The following is a 10,130-nucleotide window of genomic DNA, read 5'->3' on the forward strand; positions in this document are numbered from 1 at the left end:
GCCTTAGGAGATATATCAGTGAAAATGTTGCTACGTGGGATATCTGAAATTTTCCTGCCTATTTTTTCCTCTAGGACTTTTATGGTATCACGGCTTACATTTAAGTCTTTGATCCATTTTGAGTTTATTCTGGTGTATGGTGTAAGTTGGTGGTCTAGTTTCATTTTTTTGCATGTCCCTGTCCAGTTCTCCCAACACCATTTGTTGAAGAGGCTCTTTTCACTCCATTTGATGTTCTTTCCCCCTTTGTCAAATATTAGTTGACCATATGAACCTGGGTTTATTTCTGGGCTCTCTATTCTGTTCCATTGATCTATATGTCTGTTTTTATGCCAGTACCAGACTGTTTTGATTACCGTGGCCTTGTAGTATAGTTTGATATCAGGTATTGTGATTCCTCCTACTGTGTTCTTCTTCCTCAAAATTGCTGTGGCTATTCGGGCTCTTTTTTGGTTCCATATAAATTTTTGAAGTATTTGTTCTAGGTCTGTGAAATATGTTGCTGGTATTTTAATAGGGATTGCATTGAATCTATAAATTGCTTTGGGTAGTATGGACATTTTAATGATGTTGATTCTTCCCATCCATGAGCATGGTATATGCTTCCATTTATTTGTATCTTCTTTAATTTCTTTCTTCAATGTTATGTAGTTTTCTGAGTACAGGTCTTTTACCTCCTTGGTTAAGTTTATTCCTAGGTATTTTATTTTTCTTGTTGCTATGGTAAATTGAATTTTTCTTTCAGTTTCTATCTCTGAGTTTTTATTGTTGGTGTATAAAAATGCCTTTGATTTCTTAATATTGACTTTGTATCCTGCTATTTTGCCGAATTCACTTATTAGGTCAAGTAGTTTTTTTGTGGAGTCTATAGGGTTTTCTATGTACACTATCATGTCATCTGCAAATAATGACAGTTTTACTTCCTCTTTTCCAATTTGGATGCCTTTTATTTCTCTTTCTTGTCTGATTGCGGTGGCTAGAACTTCCAATACTATGTTGAATAGGAGTGGGGAGAGCGGACATCCTTGTCTTGTTCCTGATCTCAGGGGGAATGCTCTCAGTTTTTGCCCATTGAGTATGATGTTGGCTTCAGGTTTCTCATATATGGCCTTTATTATGTTGAGGTATGCTCCCTCTATTCCCATTTTGCTGAGAGTTTTTATCATAAATGGGTGTTGTACTTTATCAAATGCTTTTTCTGCATCTATTGATATTATCATGTGGTTTTTTTCTTTCATTTTGTTTATGTGGTGTATTACGTTTATTGATTTACGAATGTTAAACCATCCTTGCATCCCTGGGATGAATCCTACTTGATCGTGGTGTATGATCTTTCTAATGTGTTGCTGGATCCTGTTTGGCAATATTTTGTTGAGGATTTTAGCATCTATGTTCATCAGCGATATTAGCCTGTAGTTTTCTTTCTTTGTTGTGTCTTGACCTGGTTTTGGAATTAGGGTTATACTGGCTTCATAGAATGAGTTTGGCAGTCTTCCCTCTTCTTGTATCTTTTGGAATAGTCTGAGAAGGATAGGAGTTATTTCTTTCCTAAATGTTTTGTAGAATTCACTTGTGAAGCCATCCGGTCCAGGGCTTTTGTGTGCTGGGAGTTTTTTGATTACTGCTTCAATTTCACTAGCTGTTATTGGTCTATTCAGACTTTCTGCTTCTTCTTGATTCAGTTTGGGAAGACTATAGGTTTCCAGGAATCTGTCCATTTCCTCTAGGTTGTCAAATTTCTTGCCATACAGTTGTTCATAATAATTTCTTATAATCCTTTGTATTTCTGTGGTATCAGTTGTGATTTCTCCTTTTTCATTTCTGATTTTATTTATTTGGGTCCTCTCTCTTTTTTTCTTGATGAGCCTGCTTAAAGGCTTGTCAATTTTGTTTATTTTTTCAAAGAACCAGCTCCTACTTTTGTTGATCTTTTGAATTGTTAGTTTAGACTCTATGTCATTTAATTCTGCTCTGATCTTGATGATTTCCTTCCTTCTACTTGATCTGGGCTTTGCTTGTTGTTCTTCCTCTAGATCTTGTAGCTGTAGGGTTAAATTTTTTATTAGATATTCCTCTAGCTTTTTTAGGTAGGCCTGTATTGCTATGAACTTTCCTCTTAGGACTGCTTTCGCTGTATCCCATAGGTTTTGGGTTGTTGTGTGTTCATTATCATTAGTTTCCAGAAACTTTTTGATTTCTTCCTTGATGTCATTGTTAACCCATTCATTATTTAATAGCATGTTATTCATTCTCCATGAGTTTGAATGTTTTTGAGTTTTTTCCTTGAGGTTGATTTCCAATTTTAAGCCATTGTGATCTGAGAAGATGCTTGATATAATTTCAATTTTCTTGAATTTGTTAAGGCTTGTTTTGTGTCCTACCATGTGGTCTATCTTTGAAAATGTTCCATGTGCACTTGAGAAGTATGTATATTTTGCTTCTTTGGGGTGAAAACTTCTATATATATCGACTAAGTCCATTTGATCTAGAGTGTTGTTCAGTGCCTCCATATCTTTGGTGTTTCTTTGCTTCGAAGATCTGTCCATTGTTGACAATGGGGTGTTAAAGTCCCCTACTATGAGTGTGTTGTTGTCTATATCTTTCTTGGAGTCTTTCAAAAGTTTCCTTACATATTTGGGTGCTCCTAAGTTTGGTGCATATATATTTATAAGGGTTATATCTTCTTGATGGATTTTTCCCTTAAGTATTATGAAATGCCCTTCTTTGTCTCTTTTTATGGACTTTGCTGTGAAATCTGTTTTGTCTGATATAAGTATTGCTACCCCGGCTTTTTTTTCATGTCCATTTGCTTGGAATACATTTTTCCATCCCTTTACTTTCAGTCTGTGTAGATCTTTTGTTCTAAGGTGGGTCTCTTGTAGACAGCATATATGTGGGTCATTCTTTCTAATCCATTCAGCTACCCTATGTCTTTTAATTGGAGCATTTAATCCATTTACATTTAAGGTTATTACCGATAAGTACTTATTCATTGTCATTTTTCCCCTTTGTACTCGTGTTCTTCTCTGTCTCTCTCTGTTTCTTTATCTTCTTAGAGCAGACCTTTTAGCATCTCTTGCATTACTGGTTTGGTCGAGATGTATTCTTTTAGCCTTCTTTTGTCTTGGAAGCTCCTTATTTCACCCTCCATTTTGAATGAGAGCTTTGCTGGGTATAGTATTCTAGATTGTAGGCCTTTGTTTTTCATTGCTTGGAATACTTTTTGCCATTCCCTTCTGGCTTGTAGTGTTTCTGCTGAGAAATCTGATGATAGCCTTATTGGAGTACCCTTGTATGTTATTAGTTGTTTTTCTCTTGCTGCTTTTAGGATCCTCTCTTTGTCTTTGAATGTTGCCATTTTAATTATGATGTGTCTTGAGGTGGGCCTGTTGGGGTTCATCTTCATTGGGACCCTCTGTGCTTCCTGGACTTGCGTGACTCTTTCTCTCGTCATGTTAGGAAAGTTTTCTGTCATTAGTTTTTCAAAGAGGTTTTCTATCCCTTGCTCTTCTTCTTCTCCTTCTGGAATTCCTATGATACGGATATTATTACGTTTCATGTTGTTCTGCAGCTGTCTTAGAACCTCTTCAGTCTTGTTCAGTCTTTTTTCATTTTGTTGCATTGTCTGGGAGTTTTTGTGTAGGTTGTCCTCCAGCTCGCTGATCCGATCTTCTGCTTCCTCTAGCCTGCTTTTAATTCCTTCTACTGTGTTCTTCAATTCAGAGATCGTATTTTTCATTTCCTCCTGGCTCTTATTGATAGCTTCTATGTCCTTTTTCATGCTCACGTAATTTTCTGTGAGTTCCTTGTAGTTTTTCTGGAGTTCTTTGAAGTTTCCGCTGAGCTCATTCAGCTTCTCCATAATCCATGTTTTGAATTCCATATCTGATAGTTCGCTCCCCTCTATTTCATTTAGCACTCTTTCTGGGGATTCTACCTTTCCTTTTGATGGGAGGTTGTTTCTCTGTCTCCCCATTTTTTTGACTCCTATTGTTTGTTGGTGCTTCTTGGAATGATCTGCACTTCCTGGATCTGCCTCTGGTGGCGTCAGATCATGTACCAGTCTGGCCCTAGGCAGCCTGTTGGAGACTTCCAGGGATCTACTGCTGTTGTCTGTCTTCTTTGATTGTTAATCTATTCAATCTGTGATTAACTGTCAGGCTTAAGAACTGTGGGTGTGGCAGCTTAATTCCTGTAGGCAGGGCTTTTGCTTCCCCTCAGGCTGACGCCACTTGGAGGGGAATGGTCTACCCGCAGTACTGGGGATGAGTCAGCACTGGGACCCAGTCAGCTGCTCCTCCAGTTCTCCCCTCAAAGCCACCGTGCCAAATTCTCCCCAAGTGTCTCCAGTCCTCTCTGCCTTCCCTCTGCTTGAGCCCAGGGTAAGTGGTGGCCAAAATATTTTCGTATGTGATCCACTTAAGAGCTCTTTTTCTCCTGCTGTTTCTCTCTGGCTAGCAAGAAAGCCTGTGGCTTTTTGCTTTTCGCAGCTGATACTATTTTACTTTCCACTCTGTCGCTGTAGGCTGGGAAGCCCAGCTGGGGGTTTAGACCCTGCCCTTCTCAGGGGGAATCCCCGCCTGCTGAGCTGTTTCTCAGTCCCTTCAGCAGCCACCCGTGTGAGCCCAGCCAGCCCTTCCGCGTCTCCGCACTCCCTACCGGTCACGTTGTGATGTAGCGGCCTTTTCTGTCTCTCCGTGGTTATAAGACTTCTTTCCAGCTAGTGTTCCGTTGGTTATTCCAGATGATTTCTCCAAAATTAAGTTGTAAATCCAGACTGGTCCTGGAAGGAGGTTAGTGTAGCTTCCACTTACTCCTCCGCCATCTTGGATCTCCTCCAGAAAGCGCTTCCACTGTTTTTAGTTTCACCTCTTCCACATCAGCAAAACATTTCCCTCTGAGGACTTTTTCCATTAAGAGAAATAAAAAAAAAAAAAAAAAGTTGCCCAGGGTGAGATCAGGTGAATAGGGAGAATGGGACACAGGGGTTATGTCATTTTTTGGTCAAAAACTACTGAACATTTATCACAGTGTGGGCAGCTGTGCTGGTAAATCTGACATCAAGAAGTAGGCAAACGCGCTGAAAGAGTCTTCAAAAAAAATTCACTGAAGCTGAACACAGCCTCTCACAACAATGCCAGCTGGTACACTGATACAGATAGGTTCCTAGAACACTCACCTAGTGGGGGAAGCCTGTACTACAAGGGGCCTGCCCTCCAGAAGATAATTCATTTTGGGGAGGGTTCCCCCCTTGTATATCCATTTCCACTTACATCTTTCTTATCAAGTTTCAGAAAATTAATAAATTATTACTGAAGTTTACATAATTTCTCTGATAATAAAAAATCCATTATGTTTAGAATATAAAATTCAGAAGGGCTGCTGAACTTTGAAAATAGTTGCACAGACCTTATGTTATCCTACCTCATGCAAAGGGCACACTCAAAATCAGTTACATCTACTGGGAGCTCTGGACTTTCTCCTATGTCAGAGATCATATTCCTTTGAGGTGAGGGATCTGCCTCTGAAAATAATTGAAAATGCTATAGTTAACACTTGCATACCTGGATAACAGCACAATAACTGTATTTCCTCTGGGTAAAGTTTGTTACACCAATATAGCAAGTCATGGTGGGCAGGAGGTGTTCCTGTCCAATTAACACAATGTAGCAATAATTTACCTGGACAGTAAGCATGAATAAAAGTTATATACCTAAATTTTCTATGCTATTTTTTACTGTGAAGCCCTTGTAGACTTAACCATTTAAACTGTTTTATAATCTTAAAGCTGATATATTTATTTCATTTTTAATTTTAAACTATCTGCATAAAGCTTTTAAAAGTATATTGATTATAGTTAGCATTCTGTCACTCCAGAGTCACACAACTCCATGAGAAAGCAGCTTACTGACCTTTCTTGGGAATTTCCAGGAGTGTTGTGCAGCTCATATGCATCCTGCGAGTTTCTGAAAACTGCCTCTTTAAACCAGTGCTGGGTGCTATTGGAAAGATACTTTCTAACTCTGCTTTATCCTCTTCAAAGTGTAGACCCAAAATAAAATATAAAACTGAGGAATTAATATTTCTAAACACATCAGATGTCTCAGATGGATTCTGGTTAAGTAAAAAAAAAAAAAAAAAAGAATCCTAAATATTAAATCAATCACAGCGTAAGAAAAAAAATCATGCAGTAGTCATTTTTATAAACCTTTGGACAAAAAGAGGGCTTATACTCTTTCTGCATAATTGATTTCACCTAGTAATTTCTAAGATAAACTTTACACGTTTCATAGTAAAATATAGGATAATTTCTTCCAAGGACTGATCAATTGAACATCCGTCTTCATATGTTCAAACCATCCCTCTGCTTTTTTTCTCTCTAAAGGAAAAATAATTTCAAGTCTTTCAATGTTTTAGGCTGTTTGGAGATGTCCTGGAACATTCTTCCAATGATCAATTGTTTTCATTACTTCCACCAACTTTCTTTAAAGCTTCAACCCTCAGGTTGAGGAGCTAGATCTGGCTTTGAGAAGCACTTCTAACTAACATAATGCCACAGTCTGAATGACATGTTAACATTCAAAATTAAGGGATTACATGAAGCTTACTCAAGATAATACTGACAAACACATGCACTTCATACCTGAGAACTCACTGCATCACCACCTCCTTCCAGAGAAACCTGTGTGTCTCTATGGCTGTGACGCTGAGCCTTTAATCGGTGCTCATCCTTCTGCTTTCAGTGCAAGGTGTGAAGTTTGGATGCATGCTTTCTGAGACTGGAAAAAACACCTCACACATTACCTATAAACTTACCAAGAAGAAAAACAATATTTAGAACACTTTTGAAAAAGATGTAATATGTCTTAAAAATTCAGAGGAAACTATGAGGCTAATCAGACCTAAAACATTGAAAAGAGTAATTTTCATAATTCAATTGCCAATATTTTAAAATTCAAAAGCTTCTGAAAGCACAGTCAATGTTTTAGGCATTTTACCTCCTTGTCCCTTTCCATTTTGGTCTTACAATTACACAATATAAGCATTACAATTTCTTCCTGTCTGGTCCTTACAATCTGCCAAAGAAAATGTCACTCAAAAGTCTCATGGACAAGAGAGAAATGTGGGGTGTAGAGGTTGCAGGTAGCCCCAGATTAAATCTAAGCTGTGACCACCAGGATTGAGATATTCCTAGAGAACTGCTCAATTTACAAGAAACCAGAAGAGCCACCTAGTAAAGAATTTTAAAGGAAAAGAAGGTGAAGGGCCGTATCCTGGTTCAAGAACCATGGACTAGTTTGTGGTAGTGGCAGGAAGTGACTACCAGTCTCTCAATGGTTCTGCCATGCCTCCTGGACTCAGCTCCATCCAAGGGCTTAAGAGAAGCAAAACGAGTGGCTGGATCCTAACAAAGAATCCCCTCACTGTTCTTCATGAGACAGCTGAGTGCGTCGGAACCCAGGACCTCTGTAGCAGTGACAGCATCTCATCAGGGATGGCTCTGAAGAGTTCCAGCAGAGCTGCAGGAGGCTGCCAGAGAAGGTACCACAAGCTAGTATTGTTTTGCTACTGTCTGTGATAGAAGATGTCTACCACCCACGGAATTCTGGAGGGAAAGACGTCATGTCTGAAAAAGCATCAGACAGACAGAAATCCACCAGACATAAATTCTGGTCCTGAGACCTTTATGAATCTTCTTAATCTCTCTATACTGGACTGAATTCCTCATGATGCTGTTGTGAGGATCAGTTGAGATGAGATATGTCTTAAGATTTTTGTGAAATTTGCAGGTAGGACAAAGCAGACAGAAAGAGTTAAAATAGCAGATTTGAGATTCAGTATTATCTTGACAAGTTGGAACAATGGCCAAAACCAATGAGTGATAATATAACAAAATTAACAAGGACTAATCAACTGCACAAGAAAAGGATAAAAATTATTGATAGGAAGTTCTCGTTTTTAAAATGTCTAGGTGTCTTGGGTAACTATATACTGTAGTTCTAATAAAAGCCAACAGTGTAGTGAGAGGGTATCAAGCTAAAAAGAGACGAGCACTCCTCATTATGTGAACATAAGGGAAGGTAAAAGTTCACTACCCATAGCTGTCGGGTGTGGATGCTGGAACTTGGAGTATACTACAGTGCACCCAGAGGAAGAACCCTCACAAACCCTTTTTTAGGAGAAAAGGATGTTGGGTCCAAACAATGACTTAAGACAAAGATAATAACTGCTCTTAAATATCTAACATGGTTTAAAATGAAGGAGAAAAAACTGATTTATTTTATCTTACTCTAGAAAATAAACCTAGAACTGTTAAGAGAAAATTACAGGGTAGATGTAGAGCAGAAACTGGCAATAAAAAGCGTTAAAACGGGAATACTTACAGAAAAATAAGAACTCCTGGTTACTGGAAGTGCTAAGACTGTGTTACTATTAAACAGGCTTTTTTATAAAATAGATTCCTACATTAAGTGTGACTTGATGACCTCTAATAAGACTTGGCTAGTGATTTGCATAAAAGAGCAGATAGTTCTGCATTATGCTGGTGAAGTTTTGCTGAAAATTTCAATCAACCTATGAAGCTGAATTGATATAGTCTGTATGTTGTATCACAATGCCTTACAGCGCTCCTACACAGGAGCTTTGCTTCACAGCCTGTTGGCTAAGATCAAATGTAGTATCTGTTCTTAACAGTTTAACATTTGAAATAACAAACTCTAGGTAAAAAAACACTTTGTTTCCCCAGCTGCATACATCAACCTTGCCTCACTTAATATGTGTCATTATTTCAGAGGAACTGAGATGTGTGTATGCTATCTTGTGAAACATTCTGCTTTATCCATGGGTGAAACTTATCAAATACATGAACCTTATTGCTCTTAACCATGTATTTTTAATAATATTTCCATGAATATTCAGAATTGAATTTTTTGTTTATTTTACATGCAAGAGTTACTTAGCATTTACAAATAATGCTTAAAGAAAAAGATAATTTAAAGTCACAACTTCTGTGCTTCTTCTTTCACTGAGTTACAGTCAGGATTTAAAGCAAGGCAACAGAGAAACTCCTTCCACACTTCCTTACTTCTTCCCAATCGAGAAAGAGCCTGAGCTTTCACATGATGTCCCTGGATTCATCAAACAATAAGAGGTACATTTGAAAAAACAGCATGATTATATACTTGCATACGAACAACCCTGAAAAAATCATGACAATCATCAGTTTTATTTTCATATTAAGTAGAATAGACAAAAACCCACTGAGGATGGCACTAGCTCTGCTCCCTTAGAAACTGAGCAAACTTGAATGTCTCATTAAAACAATCTACAGTCAGAACACAGGAGTCACCATACCTGGAATTTGAGCCCAAAGCAGTTTCATGGGACATGGCTCAGAGAGAACTGGCTGCCTAGTGACTTTAAATTCCCTCAGTATCACAGGTCATGACTATGTTCCTGTCTTCAAGGCATTTACAGCCTCATGAGAGAAAAATACACAGGACCAGAAATAACTACAACATAAAGCATAATTTACAGGGTGGGGAAAAAGTAGGTTTACAGTTGCAAGTATGTGAAACAGTTTATCCTTGTATAATTATTCATTATTGTATTATTTTCCATACAGAAAAGTGTAAACCTACTTTTGTCCCAACCTGTATAAAATACCACCATAGCAATGAACAAAACACAATATGGATCAGTATTGTCCAGCAGCATTTTGTTCTCAAGTTATTGAAAACACTCTGGCTTGTTTATCTGTTTTCCTAGATCACGTGTTATGTTTCCACTGCGGTTAGTTATTCTGATCATCTGTTTTTGTCTTTCTCTTCTATGCTATTGACCCCTGGTTCTCCACTTATACTTAAGAAAGATAGATTATTTCTGCAGGTTTTCTCTGATACTGACTCAGTTAGAACCTTTGCCCTCACCGACTTCATTGCTCATTGGAAGACTTACTAGGTCCTTTGTCTACATGAGTGAGACCTACTTGAGAGGTTTCATTTTCAGGGAAGCCAGGCCTTAGCTGGGAGTCCCTTGTATCTGGATTTAGAGGGGCTTACTCAGGGGGGCACATGCATTGGCAGCCACACTTTCCCCAGGCAACCTGTCCAAATTCTTTGGAGGGGAAG

At 38.3% G+C, this 10,130-nt stretch overlaps 1 pseudogene; it reads left to right on the forward strand.

Moving 5' to 3' along the window:
* Nucleotides 1-8,642: 8,642 nt before the first annotated feature.
* Nucleotides 8,643-8,736, forward strand: LOC150006532 (U2 spliceosomal RNA; annotated as a pseudogene).
* Nucleotides 8,737-10,130: the final 1,394 nt, after the last annotated feature.

This window comes from Furipterus horrens, unplaced genomic scaffold (genome assembly GCF_987537825.1).
Source record: "Furipterus horrens unplaced genomic scaffold, mFurHor1.1.pri manual_scaffold_6, whole genome shotgun sequence".
Taxonomy (NCBI): domain Eukaryota; kingdom Metazoa; phylum Chordata; class Mammalia; order Chiroptera; family Furipteridae; genus Furipterus; species Furipterus horrens.